Here is a 21166-nt window from a genome sequence, read left to right as displayed (position 1 = left end):
ATTCGGTAATGGCTATTCCTGATATTGGTACATCTGGCTCTTAGTTTGGACTGATGCCACAGTGGCTATGCTCATGTTCACCTGCCTCTCTTGAGTCTCTACAAACTTGAGAGAGGTAGGACTGTGCACGTGGCCTGGGCCTCCACCAGCTAACCACAGGTCCCTGCAGATGCACAGAGGGATTGTGGTTTCCCACCGATGAGGCTGTGGGGCCATAGAGCGCAGAGAGCACTGCTCAGTGAAGAGGAGGAGGGTAGGTGCAAATTGGCAGTAGGCATGTATATTGTCTTTTATATGTGGGCATAGAAAAAAGTAGGGAGGCAGCAAGGGCCACCTGTACAAAGCCTTTTGACGTTTGCAAGTGTCACAATTCGCAGAATCAGGCCAGTTGCAAATGCAAACGCCATTTTTAAATTTACATAGGACAAATTGTAACCCCTTACTGAAGTGCAATTTGGTTTTGGGGTTCAGTATTAGGAAGAGGCGTATTTAGGGAGGGTCTTCCTAATAAAGAATGGCAGTGGTCAGTATGAATGTTTTGTGACCAAAATGGGGTTGCAAAACATTCACAATTTACCACCAACCTTGTAGTAACCTATCTGCAAATGGGATGGGGCCCAAAGTGAATGTTTGTACAACATGTTTTAATAGCAAGCACTGGTCCACGGAATAGTACCCACTCCTAAACAATGAAACTTTTTTTTTTTTAATTTTTTTTAGAAACACATCCCATGTTCCTTTAAGGAAAATGGGCTACATTAGAAAAGAAGATTGCTCTATTCAAAAGCAATCACAGACATGGTGGTCTGCTGACCCCTGTGATTTTTGCATTTCAAAATGAGTCACAAAGCAAGACCTACCTCATCAATATTCATGAGGTACATCTAGTTGCAAACCACTCGGAATCGCAAAATGTGTCAAAGACACTTTTGTACATTGATGTTTGTGATTACCAAATAGTGAATCACAAAAGTTTGCTATTTGGTATTTGGCCCTAGGTTCTTTTTGGGTAATGCCAAGGGGTGGTGTGAGAGGGTGGCAGAGTACCAGGTATTTTTTTTGTTAATTTGGAAGGAAGAAGGGACTTGTAGCCAGTGGGATGTCAAGAAAGACGGGTGCCAGAAGGGGTGGAGGACTGAAAAGGTGCTTTCACCCCGGCACAAGGGGTGAAAGCAGGGACAAGCGGCACAGGGGTCTTTGATAACATTAACACATGTAGGTGGGGACATGGGGTAACTGTGAATAAGTGGGATGTTTATCACCTCTGGGTTCTTAATGACACCATAGAAACCCCAAGCTGCACTCTTAGCCTCTATTGATATCACCAAGAACCATCATTGAAAACAATTGCTGCCATACACAATTATCGATCCATGATTCATTATTTCTTAGGTAAAATGTATACTAATTCAATTGTTTTATTCATAGGCAATTTGTGCTGTGTACATTTTTATTTTGGTGGACATGATATATTCTTTACATTTTCTGATTTCCTATTGTTGTTAGTGTTTTCTCTCTGACTTTGTCCCATAGTAACATATCACTAGTAAAGCGATGTCTGTTTGTTTTCGGAAAGTTTTCTTTCAGCATCAGTGTACTATATTCACCATTGTATATCATATATACTAATATTGCTCTTTTGTAGTTTCCGTTGAACATGTGATGGCCATAAAAAAACATAGATAGATAGATAGATAGATAGATAGATAGATAGATAGATAGATAGATAGATAGATAGATAGATAGATAGATAGGTAGATAGATAATGTGGGCTTACTTGTAAGCTTTCTTTGTTTAATGATTGGGGTAGCCTGAATGAACTGATATTGCAGCTACTTGTATTATCTGCAGTCATGGAGATCTGATACAATAACACAGACTCATCTTGGGGTTCATATGTTCATGGTGAGATCATGCACTAATAGCACTGAGTGGGGAGTTGAAGATACATCACTATCAATGCCAGGTGTTTTAGAGGTTTTGGTCCTGGAGTCCTGGATGGAGCATGGAGAGCCATCTTGAGAAATTTAGCCAGTCCTCTCGAGAAACACAGGAATCATGATATTGCTGCAGCGAGCGTTGTTCCTCCATTGACTTTGGGAGCAGTTAAGTCTGTAGCCCTTAACTCCTGGCCTGCTCTTTTGTCTATTGATTTTATGTCCCAGTAAAATACTTTTTTCAGTGATAGGCTTATGTTCCACCTCAATAAGTGATCTTTCTTCTTCTGCCTTAGCATCATGTCTTTCAGCCTGGTCAGACATTTCAGTTCGAACCGCAAGAAATAATAAGCCTCCTGTATGTGAAATCTGGACACCATAATAAAGAAACTTGTCATCAGCATCCAGATTTATGGCGCCAAAACATTGGAATAGACAATCCAACATTCTATGTATGCAATTGGGATCGGTCGAAGATACAGCTGGTCTATAATCATGGAGGAGATGCCCCCCTATGCCCCAACTATGGTAGGATTATAGTGTCACTTATTAGACATAAATATGTGAAAAGTAATTGATTGGAAACCTCAATGTCATCTCCAGAATGTATGTCAATCTTCCAGCTGCTAGCTATTTTTGGGGCAAGCATCAAGAAGTGATTGTTAGGATCATTTTCTTTGTTTCAGCAAATAAAATCTCTATCTAAAAGGCTTTGGTGGTGGTGTCTGACTGTAGTCCAGAGGACCCTAATTCTTCCTTATTGTCCACAGACACCCCTTTCCCCTGACCAAGCTTCTATGCTATGGAAGTTGACTTCACTAATTAATAGACATAGGGGTCTCTTGATCTAGAGAGGGCGACTGGGTGGTGGTGGTTCCTTGTTGGTACTGTCGACTCCCTAGGCCTTGCCATGGCTCTTTCCTCTAATTATTTCCAGTATTCTAATGAGGCCAGATCGGAGAGTGACTTTCTGCCATGAGCTTCTTCTGGCACTGCAGGACCTGACTATTGCTTGTCCACATGCCTCGCCCATACACCGAGGACCTGCTCACATACTGCCTGTTGTGAGCCGAGACTGAGCTGCCCACATGCCTATGTATGGGATGGTCAGATAGGCTGCAGCAGTGGTGGCATTCTGGATACGAATCTCAGATAAGACACACTGAAATATGGCAGGTGGTATACAGCAAATATACTTTTGTAAGCAGATTATAGGTCTAAACTGCAAGGGTATGCATTCCTGGGGCTATAAATCACAAGTGCACCTTTTATGGAGCATTCCAGGCCACACCAGGAGTTCTCTTTGGAATGAGGTTGCATCAGGAGATTCTCTCTCTCTGATGCAGTCTCGTTCCAATTCCTTTTGGAATGTGTGCTTTTGGTTTACCGGGTGAGAGGCAGTTATTCTGAACCTCTCACCTGGACCGGCGCTTGGCCGTGGCTCTCCGTGACTTACACTTTTTTCAATCGACTAAACCAACCTCTTTGGAAACATTACTGAGGACTCCGCCTCTTCTGTTACCCCACCGCTACATTCTGGTACCAGGAGTGGGGCAACCTTTCGTTTTGGCTCCGTGGCTCCTAAGGAAGTTGACACAATTGTTATTACCGCCGAGAGAGTCACTGGTTCTGCCCCTTTTCTTCTCATTGTCTCAACGGTCAGGAGAGGTGCGACTTACTGCTGCAATTTTGCTCCTGTTTGCTGCTGTTTGCTGGTTCGCTAACCGTTGCTGCTGTCAGGTTTGTGCTTGCGCTGCCTCTCGCGCCCCTTCATTTTCACGCGCTTCTCTTCGCATGCGCAGCACGCTGTCCTGATGTTCTCCTCTACAAGCCCTACTTCCCACAAAAAATGGGTGGATCGCTCATGTTGTTTCACGCTAGGGTGGCCATTTTGGAGGTTTGGGATGTTTTGACCTCCTTTCAATCCAAATGGGACATTGACTTCTCCCTAACTACTGCCTTATCGTCATTTGGATTTCAGTTAAAGGGGAATTTGAAATAGAAATAACTTGTAAATAACTAAGAATACTTCAACTTACATTTTTACATGGCGGCATTACAAAATGTCATCAATCTACCACAATTTTTATCAAATCCTGGCAAACCTGAAGTTCCATGTAAACGTTGGGTAGGCATTTTTGAAAATTATTTGGCCGCCATAGGTCTTTTATATGATCCGCCCAGGAAGTTTGCATTGCTATTCAATCATGTAGGTGTGGCAGGTCAAAAGTTTTTGATAATCTTCCTCAAGTACCCACTCCCAGTGGGGATTGTACATGGAATGTCTAAACTGAAGCCACTGGAAGACGTAAAAAACATTTTGCTGAGGAGTCTAGTGTTTTGTTAGAAAGACACAGTTTCTTCAAGCGTAAACAGTCCAGTGATGAGTCTGTGGAGGAGTATATTGCTGCTTTGCGCATTTTGGCAGCATCATGCGAGTTTGAGAACTCTGTTGACACATACATCAGGGATCAATTTGTTTTCAACTGTTTCTCAAAAAAGATGCAAGAAAGATTACTTACCTACAGGAATCCTTCTCTTGCTGAGGTTATGGACATTGCTAAAAGTATCGAGAGGTCCATTATTTCCACTCAAGTTCTTAACGATCGAGATGATTCTTCATCGATTTCCTACATTTCAAATGAGCATGAAGTTGCCAATATTAGAGGTGTCAAAGAGAGGAAGAAATCTGTTTGCTACAGATGTGGTTCGCATAACCACTTGGGGAATTTTCCTTTGTGTCCGGCAATAGGCAAGAAATGCATGAAGTGTAGGAAGATTGGATACTTTCAGGCAGTTTGTAGGTCTATACCTGCAAATGCAAATTTTGGGATAAATAACATTGATATTAGCGCTCCTAAAAGCGCCATGGATAATTTCACTGTTCAAGTTCATGATTGGTCAGACAGATTGGCTAATGTTGTGCTTACTGTTGATAGTGATCTACCACTTTACAGCATTAAGGGGCCTACGTGTGCAGCTCTTATTGACGGCAAAAGTCTGTCAGTCATGGCTGACTCTTGTGCTCCCATAACCATTTTGGCTGACAGTACTTTTCACTCTCTTTGGCCAACCACTTTTTAGTTAGAAAGCCCAGACATTAGTCCTAAAGCTTTTGGTGACAAAGAGATTGAATTATTGGGTTATTTTTACGCACATTTACAAATTCTTGGCAGAAGCATCTGGACTAAAATCTATGTTGCAGTCAAGGGTACAACTATTGTGGGTTGGTTGGACTTGGCCAGGTTGGGTATTCATCTGAAGCCTGGTCAAGTTGATCTAATTGTTCTGGGTGATTTACCAGTGTTATCCATTGAGGCACACTCTGATGTTTCATCCTCTATGGTCTCCAAGTTCCCAGGTGTTTTCAAGTCTGAAATTGGAACTGTTTTGGGTTTCCAACACAAAATCAAATTGAAGCCCAACGCTAGGCCAATTTCTCACAAGGTAAGGCCAGTACCAATTAGTGTTTGTGAAGACTTAAAGAAGCTACTAGTAAATTTAGAATGAGAAGGTGTCATAACTCCTACCGAATCATCTGAATGGGTCTCTCATTGTTCTAGCTAAAAAAAAACCTGGAGAGCTCCGTTTATGTGTGGATCTTAGATCCCTTAACAACAGTATTCTCGTGGATTGTCAACCTTTGCCTTGCATACATAAAATGTTGACCAATATAGGGAACTCCAAATACTTTTCTTTGATTGATCTACATGCTGCCTACCATCAGATAACTTTAAGTACTGAATCGAAAGATCTCACCACATTTATTACACCTTTTGGAGCATATAAGTACTTGAGGTTACCTTTTGGGCTTGCATCGGCTGCTAGTGTTTTTCAGAGGCTAATGGATATATTGTTCAGAGATTTGTGTAATGTGCAGGCATTTCAAGATGACATCTTGATTTTCACGGAAACCAAAGATGAGCATCTTATTATTGTGGAGAAAGTACTTAAAATTTTGACTGATAGGGGGATTACCATCAGACTGAGGAATGCAGATTTTATACACAACATATTGATTATCTGGGCATTCTATTTCCCCGGAGGGCATCAAACCAAAGTTTTGCCATGTGGAAGCCATACTTAAAGCCCCTGCACCCACTGACAAAGACGCTCTTAAATCTTTTTTAGGCTTGTGTGAGTACTACGCTCATTTTATTCCCAATTATGCTTCCGTTGTTCAACCTTTGAGAGATTTACTCAAAAAGGGTGCCAAATTTACTTGGTCAACTGATGTGGATGCAGCCTTCACCAACGCCAAGAATTTAGTACTCAAGGCTCCCGCCTTGAGTCCTTTCATTCATGGCAAAAAGTGTTACATCAATGTTGACACCAGTTTAAAAGGTCTGGGAGCTGTTTTCGGTCAAGAATCGCAAACAAACCACCACTGCCTTTGCCTCGAGAAGTCTTTCGGACTCTGAAAGGAACTACAGCACGATTGAACGGGAGGCGCTGGCATGTGTCTGGGCTGTCCAGAAGTTCAAGACCTACTTATGGGGTAATTCCTTTGAGCTGTATGCTGATCACAAACCCCTTGCCTATTTGCTTCAAGGAGACAGGTTGGGCAAAGCATCTGCTTGTCTTGTGCGCTTTATTTCTAAGCTGCAGGAGTACAACTTTTGAAATCATTACATTAAAGGTGGGAAGAACTTCAGGGCTGATTGTTTGTCCCGGTTTTCTCTTCTGATTGTTGGTGAAACCAGTGAGGATAATGAGTGCGTTGTTGCAACGATTGATGCTGTGTCTGTGTCTCATGGTGCCATATCTGAAAGAGAGTGGTCGGAAGCCACTTCACAGGATGACATCTTACTGAAAGTTTTAGCATTCACTAAGAAGGGGTGGCCACCCATTTGTAATCTTGCAGTTGCTTTAAAACCTTTTTCCCAAATCTCCTCTGAACTATCGTGCGAAAATGGCATCTGCACTAGAGGTGGATGTTTCGTTCCTCCTACTGGATTGAGAGAGAAACGTATTGCTTTGGCGCATGAAGGCCATTTGAGAATCACTGCCACCTGCAGGAAAATAAGGGAACACTATTGGTGGCCTGGTATCAGTTCCCAAGTCGCTTCTTTTGTCAATGTGTGCCCCCAATGCATTGTCTCTGACAAACAGTGGAGGACAGTTGAAAAGCCTCTTCATCCTGTTCCATTCCCTGATCGACCATGGGAAAAACTAGCTTTGGACTTCATGGGTCCTTTCAGTATGCTTACTCCGAACAACAAGTTCTTGATAGGTCTTGTTGACTACTTCTCCAAGTGGGTTTATTATTCTTTTGTGAGTTCAGCAAATACTAAGGGGGTGATTCTGACCTCGGCGGTAAAAGGCCCTTACCGCCGGTCAGAAGTCCGCCATTATACCGCCGCGGCCGCGGTAAACTGCCACGGTCATTCTGACCCGCAACTGGCAAACCGCCAAAAACCCGACATCCACGGAAGGCCGCCTCATCAGCGGGCAGCGATAAACTGGAGATTACCAAACCTCCACCGTCACGCCAACACAAACACGCCCATGCCATTACGACCCACGAATCCACGCGGCGGTCTTTCAACCGCGGTATTTCATTGGCGGTACACACCGCCGCGGTCAAAATACACATACCCTTACAAAACACAGCCACATTGGACAATTCGAAATACACACACCTGAGACACATACACACACCACTCCCACACATCCAATACATTATAAAACACACACCCACATCACTCACAAACCCCCATAAATCGAAAATCAGAGACAAGGCCCAATACACAGAGAGAGAGCACAGGGAACGCAAACCACAACACACACAGGAACCCAACTCCATCACCCACAACACATCTACGCACACATCACCACACACCACCACTCACATCACCACAAACACCACCCCACACCTCATCCACACCACCCCATGTCACCTCAAAGACACCCCAGGTTCTCGGACCAAGAACTCAGGGTCATGGTGGAGGAAATAATAAGGGTAGAGCCCCAGCTCTTCGGCACACAGGTGCAGCACACCACAATAGCCAGGAAGGCGGAACTATGGCAAAGGATCGTCGACAGGGTCAACGCTGTGGGACAGCATCCCAGAAATCGGGAAGACATTCGAAAGTGCTGGAACGACCTACGGGGGAAGGTGCGCTCGATGGTCTCTGTGAGAAAGTAGCCTCTTTCTAGCCTTGTTACCCCCACTTTTGGCCTGTTTGTGAGTGTATGTCAGGGTGTTTTCACTGTCTCACTGGGATCCTGCTAGCCAGGGCCCAGTGCTCATAGTGAAAACCCTATGTTTTCAGTATGTTTGTTATGTGTCACTGGGACCCTGCTAGTCAGGACCCCAGTGCTCATAAGTTTGTGGCCTATATGTATGTGTTACCTGTGTGGTGCCTAACTGTCTCACTGAGGCTCTGCTAACCAGAACCTCAGTGGTTATGCTCTCTCACTTCTCTCAAATTGTCACTAACAGGCTAGTGACCAATTTTACCAATTTACATTGGCTTACTGGAACACCCTTATAATTCCCTAGTATATGGTACTGAGGTACCCAGGGTATTGGGGTTCCAGGAGATCCCTATGGGCTGCAGCATTTCTTTTGCCACCCATAGGGAGCTCTGACAATTCTTACACAGGCCTGCCACTGCAGCCTGAGTGAAATAACGTCCACGTTATTTCACAGCCATTTTACACTGCACTTAAGTAACTTATAAGTCACCTATATGTCTAACCTTTACCTGGTAAAGGTTAGGTGCAAAGTTACTTAGTGTGAGGGCACCCTGGCACTAGCCAAGGTGCCCCCACATTGTTCAGGACCAATTCCCTGAACTTTGTGAGTGCGGGGACACCATTACACGCGTGCACTACATATAGGTCAATACCTATATGTAGCTTCACAATGGTAACTCCGAATATGGCCATGTAACATGTCTAAGATCATGGAATTGCCCCCTCTATGCCATCCTGGCATTGTTGGCACAATTCGATGATCCCAGTGGTCTGTAGCACAGACCCTGGTACTGCCAAACTGCCTTTCCTGGGGTTTCACTGCAGCTGCTGCTGCTGCCAACCCCTCAGACAGGTTTTTGCCCCCCTGGGGTCAAGCCAGGCTTGTCCCAGGATGGCAGAACAAAGAACTTCCTCTGAGAGAGGGTGTTACACCCTCTCCCTTTGGAAAAGGGTGTGAAGGCAGGGGAGGAGTAGCCTCCCCCAGCCTCTGGAAATGCTTTCTTGGGCACAGATGTGCCCAATTCTTCATAAGCCAGTCTACACCAGTTCAGGGAGCCCTTAGCCCTGCTCTGGCGCGAAACTGGACAAAGGAAATGGGAGTGACCACTCCCCTGACCTGCACCTCCCCTGGGAGGTGTCCAGAGCTCCTCCAGTGTGCTCCAGACCTCTGTCATCTTGGAAACAGAGGTGCTGCTGGCACACTGGACTGCTCTGAGTGGCCAGTGCCACCAGGTGACGTCAGAGACTCCTTCTGATAGGCTCCTTTAGGTGTTAGTAGTCTATCCTCTCTCCTAAATAGCCAAACCCTCTTTTCTGGCTATTTAGGGTCTCTGTCTCTGGGGAAACTGTAGATAACGAATGCAAGAGCTCATCAGAGTTCCTCTGCATCTCTCTCTTCACCTTCTGCCAAGGAATCGACTGCTGACCGCGCTGGAAGCCTGCAACACTGCAACAAAGTAGCAAAGACGACTACTGCAACTCTGTAATGCTGATCCTGCCGCCTTCTCGACTGTTTTCCTGGTGGTGCATGCGGTGGGGGTAGTCTGTCACCTATGCATGACCACTGCACATACCCATCCACCCCTCCAAACCACCCTCACATCTCCTCCCACAAGGGAATGCCAGCACTGGGGGACAAGGGCACCCACAAATCGCACGACATGGCACACACAATAGCAATAACCATACTCTTTTACCCCTGCAGGGCCCGAACGCCAACACACCGGCCAGGAGGGTTCAGATTTGTTCATCCCACCCCCACAACAGGCCCCCAGTGATGACAGCAGCTCTGTCGACCTAGAACCTGATGACCAGCCCGGACCATCTGGGACCTCTGGACAGTCGGTTCCCCACACACAGACACAGGCCACAGCAGACCCAACCCCCTCTGGGAATATCAGCACAGCTCCCACCCAGCGGGCCCATGCCTCTGTCTCCAGGACGCGTCAATCAGCGGTGTGTCCGCCACTACAGGGCACCCAGGCTGACCCACCACCCCAACAACAACAGGGACCTGGGGGCAGTGGTAGTGGGCACACCGTCCAGGGGACAGAGGCCCGGGGAAACAGGGGAACTGGGAGGGCTGCTGTGCGACAGGGGGGGGAGGATAGGCCCAGGGAACCCACTCTCCAAGAGGCCCTCACCACCATCATGGGAGCATACCACTACTCCCAAGAGACGATGGCGACGGTACTGGCCAGGTTCCAGGAGATCCAGGCACAGCAGGAGGAACGCTACATGGGGTTCAGAGACGAACTCAGGAACATCGGGGCCGCAATGGGGACCATCGTCCTGGCCCTCAACCGGATAGAAACCACATTGCGGGACCATGTGGCACCACACAGGGCCCCTGTCACTAGCCAGGACCAGGAACAGCCTACCACCTCTGCCGGCGCTAGTGGACAGGAGGCCCCCACACAACGACAGGCCACCAGAACCCCACCTCCTGCTGAAGAACAACCACCCCGCAGGCAGAACCTGAGATCACAAAAGAAGACAGAGTAGGATGCCAAGACCCCCGCCAGCCTAAGATCCCCCCCGGATGTCATTCCACTGTCCCACATCGTCACCCTGTCCAACCTTAAACTGCCCCTGCTCCATCCTTCCACAGGCATATGGACAATGCACCTGTGAAACTGAGAACTGGACTCTTCCATGGACATTACTCCACCCCCTCCCATCACCGTTTTACTATCATGGACCCATATGCAGCACTTAAAATAAATCACTATTTACACTGAAAATATTCTGGAGTCAGCTTGTATTCTTAACAAATGTATTACACACAACGGTTCAATTATGTTCAGTTAAATTGTGATGACAACATACCAATGTCAATAAGCTTTAGTCCATGGGCAAACAAAGCAGAAGTCACGCACTGGGTCATACAGCTCTGAAAAGGGAAGGGAAAGTCAAAAATCAGTTAAAAGGAACTGGGGGGAAACACAGAAAGTAGAGATGCAGGAGGCCAGAAGTACATGTAAAATGAAGTGGGGGATTCTTACCTGGGTGCTACTGAAAATACTGTTGTATAACTGTGTCCCTGTCTGTGTCGTCCCCGTCGTCTTCCTCCTCTTCACTCTCCACAGGCTCCACAGCTGCTACAACACCACCATCTGGACCATCCTCCTGCAGGAAAGGCAGCTGGCGTCGCAATGCCAGATTGTGAAGCATACAGCAGGCCACGATGATCTGGCACACCTTCTTTGGTGAGTACATTAGGGATCCACCTGTCATATGCAGGCACCTAAACCTGGCCTTCAGGACACCGAAGGTCCTTTCTATGATCCTTCTAGTTCGCCCATGGGCCTCATTGTACCGTTCCTCTGCCCTGGTCCGGGGATTCCTCACTGGGGTCAATAGCCAAGGCAGGTTGGGGTAACCAGAGTCACCTATTAGCCACACACGTTGTCTCTGTAGCTGTTCCATCACATAGGGGATGCTGCTATTTCGCATCACATACGCGTCATGCACTGACCCAGGGAATTTGGCATTTACATGGGAGATGTACTGGTCAGCCAAACAGACCACCTGGACATTCATCGAATGGTAATTTTTCCGATTTCTGTAGACCTGCTCATTGTCTTTGGGGGGTACTAAAGCCACATGGGTCCCATCAATGGCACCAATTATGTTGGGGATATGTCCAAGGGCATAGAAATCACCCTTCACAGTGGCCAAATCACCCTCCTCTGGGAAAACAATGTAACTCCGCATGTATTTCATCAGGGCAGACAACACTCTTGACAAAACCTTAGAAAACATAGGCTGAGACATCCCTGATGACATGGCCACTGTTGTTTGGAATGATCCACTTGCCAAAAAATGGAGTACTGACAGAACCTGCACCAGAGGGGGAATTCCTGTGGGTTGGCGGATGGGGGACATCAGGGCTGGCTCCAGCTGAGCACACAGTTCATGTATAGTGGCTCGGTCAAGTCGGTATCGGAGGATAATATGGCGTTCTTCCATTGTCGACAGGTCCACCAGCGGTCGGTACACGGGAGGATTCATCCTTCTCCTCGCAAGTCCCAGCGGACGGTGCCTATGAAGGACAGCATGGAGTATAGAGTCAAGAAACCCACAGGTACGTAACCACAGCTTGCACAGTACAAGAATCGCTAGTCATTGAAAGGCTTGTATGTGTGGCAATGCAAGGCCTAGGCCTGTGTGACGCAGTAGAAAATAAGCCATGTGGGCCCTTGAAATGGCGGCTACCTGACCTGTGAAGTGTGACAGTGGGATGTGAGGTCAATGCGCTGGCGTGGCACACCGTGGCGGTAGGCGGTCGAGGACCGCTGTGCGAAGCCGCATTGGTTAACATTGAACCCTATGGGTTTCAGGAGCCAATGACGTTGTGCGCCGGCGGTCGCGGTATGCACCGCCGCGGACGTGACCGCCATTTTATATCTGATTAATCACTCGAGACCTGATCATCCACAGGAGAGGACCTATACTGCAAGTGCTGGTGTGACCTCGGTCTGGAAGAGACAATGGCTGCTGCGACTGGGGAAAGGGCCCCTGTCTTCACTTCTGAAGAGTTGGAGAAACTAGTGGATGGGGTCCTCCCCCAGTATGCGCTACTCTACGGTCCTCCAGACCAACAGGTTAGTACACAGGGTGCACGTTGAATGGGCTATGCCTGTGTTGAGTGGGGTGGATAGAAGATGGTGGGGTGGGGAGAGAATGACGAGTGCAAGGCACGACAGATGAGAGCATGTGCCACATGGCAAGGTTGGGGAGGGGGGACCAATCACATCTAACATGCGGAAAAATGATGATATTTCCTATTCCACCCTGTACATGTCAAATAGGTCAGCGCCCATCAGAAAGTCGACATTTGGCGTGCCATCGCCAAGGAAGTCCGGGCCCTGGGGGTCCACAACAGACGGGGCACCCACTGCCGAAAGAGGTGGGAGGGCATCCGCCGCGGGACCAGGAAGACCGCTGAGTCACTGCTGGGGATGGCCTCCCAACCTAGGAGGGGTGCCAGTCGTACCCTGACCCCCCTGATGTCCCGGATCCTGGCGGTGGCCTACCCCGATTTGGATGGGCGCGTGAGGACATCACAGCAGACACAAGGGGGTGAGTATCAGCACATTCAGCTATCTTTACGCGCAGTGGAGGTGCCTGGGTGGGGGAGGAGAGCTGTGGGTGACATTAGGCCAGGGCGCTTTCTGTAGTGTAGTCCTCTCCTTTAGCCATGGCCCTGTGCCCCCGCCCCCCACCTCTGTAGGGTGACAAGTACAGCTATCCATGGTCCTGCATCACCCATGTGCGCATTTGTTGTCCCTAGACCTGTTGGCCTAGTCACAAGTACTGAGTAGTGTACCCCGATTGCGCGGCTTAGTGCATGAGGTTCCTGTGTCTGTCCTCTCCGCCAACGGTGTTGACAATGCATGCACTCAACCTGTTTTTATTTCTCCCCCCACCCTTTTTCTTTATCTACTTTTGCATGTGTGCATTAGCATCATCAGGCGGAGGAGAATTGGCACCGGAGCACGAGGGAGCTGCAACTCACAAGGCCCCTGTGGGCCATGGCACAGACACCGAGGGCACCTGTGATACGGAGGGCGAGGGGAGCACCACAACGGGGACCCGTGGTGACACCAGCGACACGTCCTCGGATGGGAGCTCCCTAGCGGTGGCGGCAACATCTGTGCCCCCCGCCTCTACAGGTACAGCCGCCACCCAGCGCACCAGCTCCGCCCTCCCAGCAGCCCCTCAGCCTTCGCTCCGTGCCCGCTCGCCCAAGAAGGCGGGCATCTCCTTCGCCCCAGCCACCTCAGGCCCTGCCCCAGTTACCCCTGCTGCCCTCAGTGAGGAGGTCATTGACCTCCTACAGACCATCATTGTTGGGCAGTCTACCCTTTTGAATGCCATCCAGGGGGTAGAGAGGGAGGTGCATCATAGCAATGCATACCTGGAGGGCATTCATTCGGGTCAGGCTGCCCATCAACGATCGTTCAATGCTCTGGCCTCAGCACTGACGGCAGCCATTGTCCCTGTTTCCAGCCTCCCTCTTCTAACTGCCTCCACCCTGTCTCTGTCTCCTGTTCCTCAGCCTATCCCATCCACACCATCAGACCAGCCTGCACACACCTCAACACCCAAGGGCAGCTCATCCAGACATAAGCACCACAGATCACACAAACATTCACCCAAGCAACACCCAGATGCAGACATGCCAACAGCCACTACCACCTCTGTGTCCCCGTCCTCCTCGTCTCCCTCCTCCCTCCCTGTGACGTCTCCACTCACACCGGCATGCACACCACCATCAGCCATTACACCCATCACCAGCACACCCTCCAGTACAGTCCGCACACGTGCAGTCACCACCCCCACTGCCATTTACACGTCCCCTGTGTCCTCTCCCACTGTGTCTGTCACCCCCTCTTCCAAGACACACAAACGCAGGCAGCCACCCACCCAACAGCCAACCACCTCACGACAGCCTCCAGCCCATGCACCTTCACCCAAGGACAGCACACCTGACTCTCCTACAACCACATCCTCTTGCTCCACTCCCATAACCACTACACCTACCCTTTACCTTGGTCCTAAAAAAGTTTACCTCTCCAATCTTAACCTCTTTCCCTCACCTGACCCACCCCCTCCATCTGCTAAGAGTCCCAAGAGCACCTCAGCCACCACCAGCCCGGCTTCAAGTGTCACCGTAGTGCATGGATTTTGGAGTCCACCCTTTGCCAGCAGTGATACATCGGTCAGCAGCAAGGGGACAGCCAGCCCCCCCCCTGGAAAGAGGACCCGTAAAGTAAGGGGCCGCCGCGAGAAGACTGACACTGCTGCCCCCAAGGACCAAAGTTCTGCCACTTCACCTGCCACAACATCCAGGGGAGGAAAGGCCCAGAGAGACACATCGAAGAAGGGCAAGGGCAGCAGGGAGGAGAAGTCAGCCAGCAGGAGCGCGGACCAGGAGGGCCCCACAAGCCCCATCCCGGGTGTGAGGGAGGACACCCAAGGGCCCAGGACACCGTCACCGAAGGGTCCAGCAATTGCACGGTCGGAGGGCGACTGAGCAGGGAGTCCTTGCCAGGTCTGACTCCCTTGAATGACTGGACAAGCACCGCTGAAGAGGGCCCCACTGTGCAGGAAGGCACAGCTGAACAGGGCCCCGCCGTGCAGAAAGGCACCGCTGAACAGGGCCCCACGGTGCAGGAAGGCACCGCTGAAGAGGGCCCCACCGTGCAGGAAGGCACCGCTAAACAGGGCCCCACCGTGCAGGAAGGCACCGCTGAACAGGGCCCCACCGTGCAGGAAGTCACCGCTGAACAGGGCCCCGCTGTGCAGAAAGGCACCGCTGAACAGGGCCCCACCGTGCAGGAAGGCACCGCTGAACAGGGCCCAACCGTGCAGGAAGGCACCGCTGAACAGGGCCCCGCCGTGCAGAAAGGCACCGCTGAACAGGGCCCCGCCGTGCAGAAAGGCACCGCTGAACAGGGCCCCGCCGTCTCAAGCACCGCTCCGCTGGGCCCCGCCGTCTCAAGCACCGCTCCGCTGGGCCCTTCCTGTTAAGCACCGCTCCGCTGGGCCCTTCCTGTCAAGCACCGCTCCGCTGGGCCCTTCCTATCAAGCACCGTTCCGCTGGGCCCCGCCGTCTCAAGCACCGCTCCGCTGGGCCCTTCCTGTCAAGCACCGCTCCGCTGGGCCCTTCCTGTCAAGCACCGCTCCGCTGGGCCCTTCCTGTCAAGCACCACTCCGCTGGGCCCTTCCTGTCAAGCACCGCTCCGCCGGGCCCCGCCGTCTCAAGCACCGCTCCGCTGGGCCCTTCCTGTCAAGCACAGCTCCGCTGGGCCCTTCCTGTCAAGCACCGCTCCGCTGGGCCCCGCCGTCTCAAGCACCGCTCCGCTGGGCCCCGCCGTCTCAAGCACCGCTCCGCTGGGCCCTTCCTGTCAAGCACCGCTCCGCTGGGCCCTTCCTGTCAAGCACCGCTCTGCTGGGCCCTTCCTGTCAAGCACCGCTCCGCTGGGCCCCGCCGTCTCAAGCACCGCTTCGCTGGGCACCGCTGTCTCAAGCACCGCTCCGCTGGGCCCCGCCGTCTCAAGCACCGCTCCGCTGGGCACCGGCGTCTCAAGCACCGCTCTGCTGGGCCCTTCCTGTCAAGCACCGCTCCGCTGGGCCCCGCCGTCTCAAGCACCGCTTCGCTGGGCACCGCTGTCTCAAGCACCGCTCCGCTGGGCCCCGCCGTCTCAAGCACCGCTCCGCTGGGCACCGGCGTCTCAAGCACCACTCCGCTGGGCCCTTCCTGTCAAGCACCGCTCCGCTGGGCCCCGCCGTCTCAAGCACCGCTCCGCTGGGCACCGCCGTCTCAAGCACCGCAGGCCCAATGACAGTGTCGGTTCTGTGACGAGCTACTGTTCACGCTTCACTCGGGCCACCCTGCCTCCTCCATTACCTGTGGAGACTGTTATCCACTTGATAGACTGTGACTTTGCACTCCTCAGGATTGAACAGTGGGCAACCCACCCACTGTATAGACTTGAGAGACTGTGGCTTTGCACTCCTCAGGATTGAACAGTGGGCAACCCACCCACTGTATAGACTTGAGAGACTGTGGCTTTGCACTCCCCAGGATTGAACAGTGGGCAATCCACCCACTGTAGAAACTTGAGAGACTGTGGCTTTGCACTCCCCAGGATTGAACAGTGGGCAATCCACCCACTGTAGAGACTTGAGAGACTGTGGCTTTGCACTCCCCAGGATGGGACAGCGGGCATGGTGGCCCCTTCGTGGATCTGGCATCGTGGACTCATGTGGCTGTGGTGCCCCCCCTTCCCTTCCCCCTGAGGTGCCTGTAGTTTTATCATCTGATGCCCCTGCAGTGTTCTCTCCAACGGACTCAGGTCTCCTGTGTGGGCTTTGCCCATGTGTTGATACACTTTGGCCCACGGACAGTTGACATTTCAGTGACTGTGCAGGACTTATTGCCTCTGTTTATCGGTTACACAATGTTTTTACTTGATTTTTTATAATTCATTTTGCTATTTTACCATGACTTCATTGAACCTATTTTATACATAAATTTAATTTCTCAATTTAATTAGGTCTTTTCATTATTCCGGGGGGTTTGGGTGGTGTCACTGTGACTTGGTGCTCTACATTGGTGTGTAGATAGTTGGGGGGTGGGTGTATTGCGTATGTGTGTGCCCGTAACCCTTCCTCCTCCCCCCTCCCCTGTGTCGTAGGTGCGGTACTCACCGCTGTCGTCTGCGCCGGAGTTCGTACTCGTGGTAGATGAGCAGGTAGACGAGAGCAGGTAGGATGTTCAATTCGGGTTCCATGCTGTCCTCCTTCCTCGTGGAGTGTATAGAGGTGAGCGTTTTCCCGTTCGTAGTCTGTTTCCGCCGTGTTTTTATCGGCGGGGCTCCCGCCCCGGAAAAGATGGCGGATTGGTGAGTTGTGATAGGGTGGGCGGTACGTTGTCTGCCGCCTGCCTGTTGGCGGTGACCGCCGCGCTGTTTGTTTGTCCCGCCGTGGCGGTCGGAGTGTTAAAGTGGAGGTCTGTGTTGGCGGTTCCCGCCAGGGTCAGAATTCATTTTTTTTACCGCCTGCATGTTGGCGGGTTGGCCGCCGCTTTATCACCGACCGCCAGGGTTGGAATGACCCCCTAAGTCTGTCATTTTGTTCCTTGAAAATGTTTTTTCCATCAAAGGGATTCCTCAGGAAATTGTGACAGATAACGACACATATTTTGTTACCAGCGAAATGAATCAGTTCCTCACTCAGTATGACATAAAACACCTGCAAGTAGCTCTGTATAGTCCCTTGGCAAATGGTTTGGTGGAGAGAGTGAATCGTTTTCTGAAGGTAGGCGTTCAATCTGCTCTCTCTTCGGGCGCAAATGTGTCTATTTTCTAAAGACACAAACTTAATGCCTATCACACCACCCTTCATTCCACAACTGGGGTTTCTCCTTTTGAGTTGTTAAGGGGCAGGAGATGCACGTCAAAAGTGCTTCCTAATTGGTTGGAATACAAACGCAAAAGCTCTGACCTTGTCCTACCGTGCGTTCAGGAAAGGGTGAGGCCTAAACAGGCTCAACAAAAACAATACTTTGATTCTCATAATTGTGTCACTGAGAAAGGGTTTGAGGTGGGGCAATGGGTCCTCATCAAAAAACCCTACAAGGGTTCCAAAGGTCTGTATCAGTACTCATCCCCATTGAGGATTGAACGCGTCTCTAACAGTGCTGTTCTATGAACAGGTAAAGGCTGGTGGGATAAAAACTGGGTGGTACACATCTCTGAGGCACAAAAAAATATTTATTATGATACATGTGTTTTGCCAAGAGAGGATTCCATAGTGTTCAAAGAAGAGAGGCAAGGGAATGCTGCACAAAGTATGGTTTCCACTGCTGATGGCTCTTTCGGCGAAATGGGTCCAGATACATCTACCGGTCCTAAAAACAGTTCTAGCAGTACTGATGGGTGTCCTGACAACTCTTTGGTGTTATCTTCACAGGATTGTTTTGCTAACAAGAGAGTTTCTAAATTGCCGAAGAAGTTGTTGGACTATGACCTTAGTTAATTTTGTGAAAAGAGGGAGATGATGTAGTGCGCGTGTTGTTCTCTTTGGAATGAGGGTGCATCAGGAGATTCTCTCTCTCTGATGCAGTCTTGTTCCAATTCCTTTTGGAATGTGTGCTTTTGGTTTACCGGGTGAGAGAACCTCTCACCTAGACCGAGCCTTGGCCGTGGCTCTCCACGACTTACACTTTTTTCAATCGAATAAGCCAACCTCTTTGGAAACATTACTGAGGACTCCGCCTCTTCTGTTATCCCACTGCTCCAACAGGCCATCTCGGTAGTGCCTCCATTGTGTAGCCCTGGTGTCCCATATCTGAAACACCCACCACCTTCCTACGGATGATGGTATCGGCACCGACCAAGTCAGAAGTGGTCTCAAGTCCTAGTCTATTGTGAGTGAAGGGTATAGTCACACACACAGCATACAGAAGACTTGTCAAGAGTTATTCTTAATCAGGTATTGTTTGTGGCTGACTGCTTGAGGGCCTGTGACCCAGTGAATTTACTGAAAGGGTTTAAGTCAGGCTCCATGAGGGTTTGTGGTCTGATGAAGTCACTGCCAGGGTACAGACAGGCTACATAAGGGCCGTGAGAGTGTGCACGAACAACCTGAAAAGCAGTGCATGGCTGGAAGGAATCAAGGGCCAGATGTAAAAAGCATATTTTTTTCTGAGAATCTGACTATTTGTGACAGCAAAAGTGCTTTTTCAGATGTACAAAATGCAAAACGTATAATTTACATTCCCAAGAGGACCCATTCCCCTTTTAGAATGATAATATTATTTTTCTAAGAGCAGGCAGTGGTCCCACAGACCACTGCCTTTACTTATAAAATAAAACATTAAGGTTTGATAATGTTTCTTTTAAAATGCATCCCATGTTCATTTAAGGAAAGCAACCATTCTTTTTTAGTCGATTTTCGATGCAATTAAAAATAATAAGTGAAAAGTCTGATTTAGTTTTTTAAGAGTGGGAAGTGGCCCTTAAAATATGTGTATTCAACCATTCTGAAAGGTGAAGCGGTCCCAAATGGACTCTTTCCAATAGGTGAGGGGGTTATCACTAACTTTGAGTTGGTGCTAATATGCAAATGTTTTGTAACCACATTTTGGACACAAAACATTCATACATACCTATGTGAATCATCCCAAACCTGCCCCTTCCAACTATAGATTTGCAAACCCAAATTGCAATTCGGAAATAGGTTACCGAATTGCAACTTGGGCTTCGTATATCAAAAGACGCTTTGTTGCATTCGCATACAGCTGAATCTGCAAATCGGGCTGTTTGCAAACGCAAAAATGTTTCGTACATTTAGCCCATAGTTATTTTTGTATTTTCTGTCCTGCAGCCCTTTAATGGAAATGCTCATACGTAACATTTTTAGAGAATACCATGAAAGCAGGTTGTCGGACTTGAGCTGTGAAAGAAACAAAGAGAAAGAATTAAAATGTGGCAAAAACACAGAGTGACGGACAAACTCAAAAAGTGAGCATGAGAGAAAAGGCAAGAAAGAAAAAAAAGATGTCAGAAAGAAGATGAATGGATAAAAGGGGAGACAAAGACCAAAGGATGAAGAAGGATAAGAGAAAGAGGAAATGTGAGAGAAAGGAAAAAAAGAATCAACATTGAAATGGAAGCTGAAAGAATGACTGAACGGGTGAATGGATTGAAGAAAGAGTGAAAAGATCAAGAGGTTAAAGTGTGCATGGTGGAAGGAAGGAGAAATGGATTCATTGGAAAGAGTGAAGTATGGATGGGAAAGCAGACTGATAAATAGATATATAATATATTGATGGTGGATCGATAAAAGGTGTCGGAAGGATAGATCGATTGATCAATAGATTTAGGATTAATGGATAGATTGATGGATGGGGTAAATGAGCAGATGAATGGGGATGGATGGATGGATGGATGGACAGAGAAATAGAGAAGAGCGATGGTGCGGATGGGCAAGAGGACAGATAAATGGATATGTAATATGTAGATGGGTTGATCGATAAAAGTTGGGTTGGTTTGATGGATGGATAGATATATGGACTATTGGAAAGATAGATGGATGAGGTAAATGGATAGATGCGTGGGGGTGGATAGATGGGTGGATGGGCGGATGGAGAACACTGAGGGAAAGTGGGCAGATAGATGGAACCATGATGTATTGATGGGGAGATCGATGAGAGTTGTGTTGATGGATGGGTGATGGGATGCACAGATGGATGAATTAATAAACAGAAGGATGAACGTGTGGATGAAGAACTGGATGAAAGGAGGATGAAGGTTTAAAGGAACTATTCAAGGAGGGTGATGTTTGCTGCTTTGCATGCTTACAAAACAGTATTGGATAGAATGCTTGAATTGAATTTAGCAACTGGTAATCACTTGGGGCACACCCTAATCCACCATTAGTTTGCAAACCATGCCATGTTTATGTTTATTGGGCAAGCACGCATGTGTTGTGTGTTTTGGGAGTGTAGACCT

This window comes from Pleurodeles waltl, chromosome 1_2 (genome assembly GCF_031143425.1).
Source record: "Pleurodeles waltl isolate 20211129_DDA chromosome 1_2, aPleWal1.hap1.20221129, whole genome shotgun sequence".
Classification (NCBI taxonomy): Eukaryota; Metazoa; Chordata; class Amphibia; order Caudata; family Salamandridae; genus Pleurodeles; species Pleurodeles waltl.
This window is presented reverse-complemented; position numbering follows the sequence as displayed.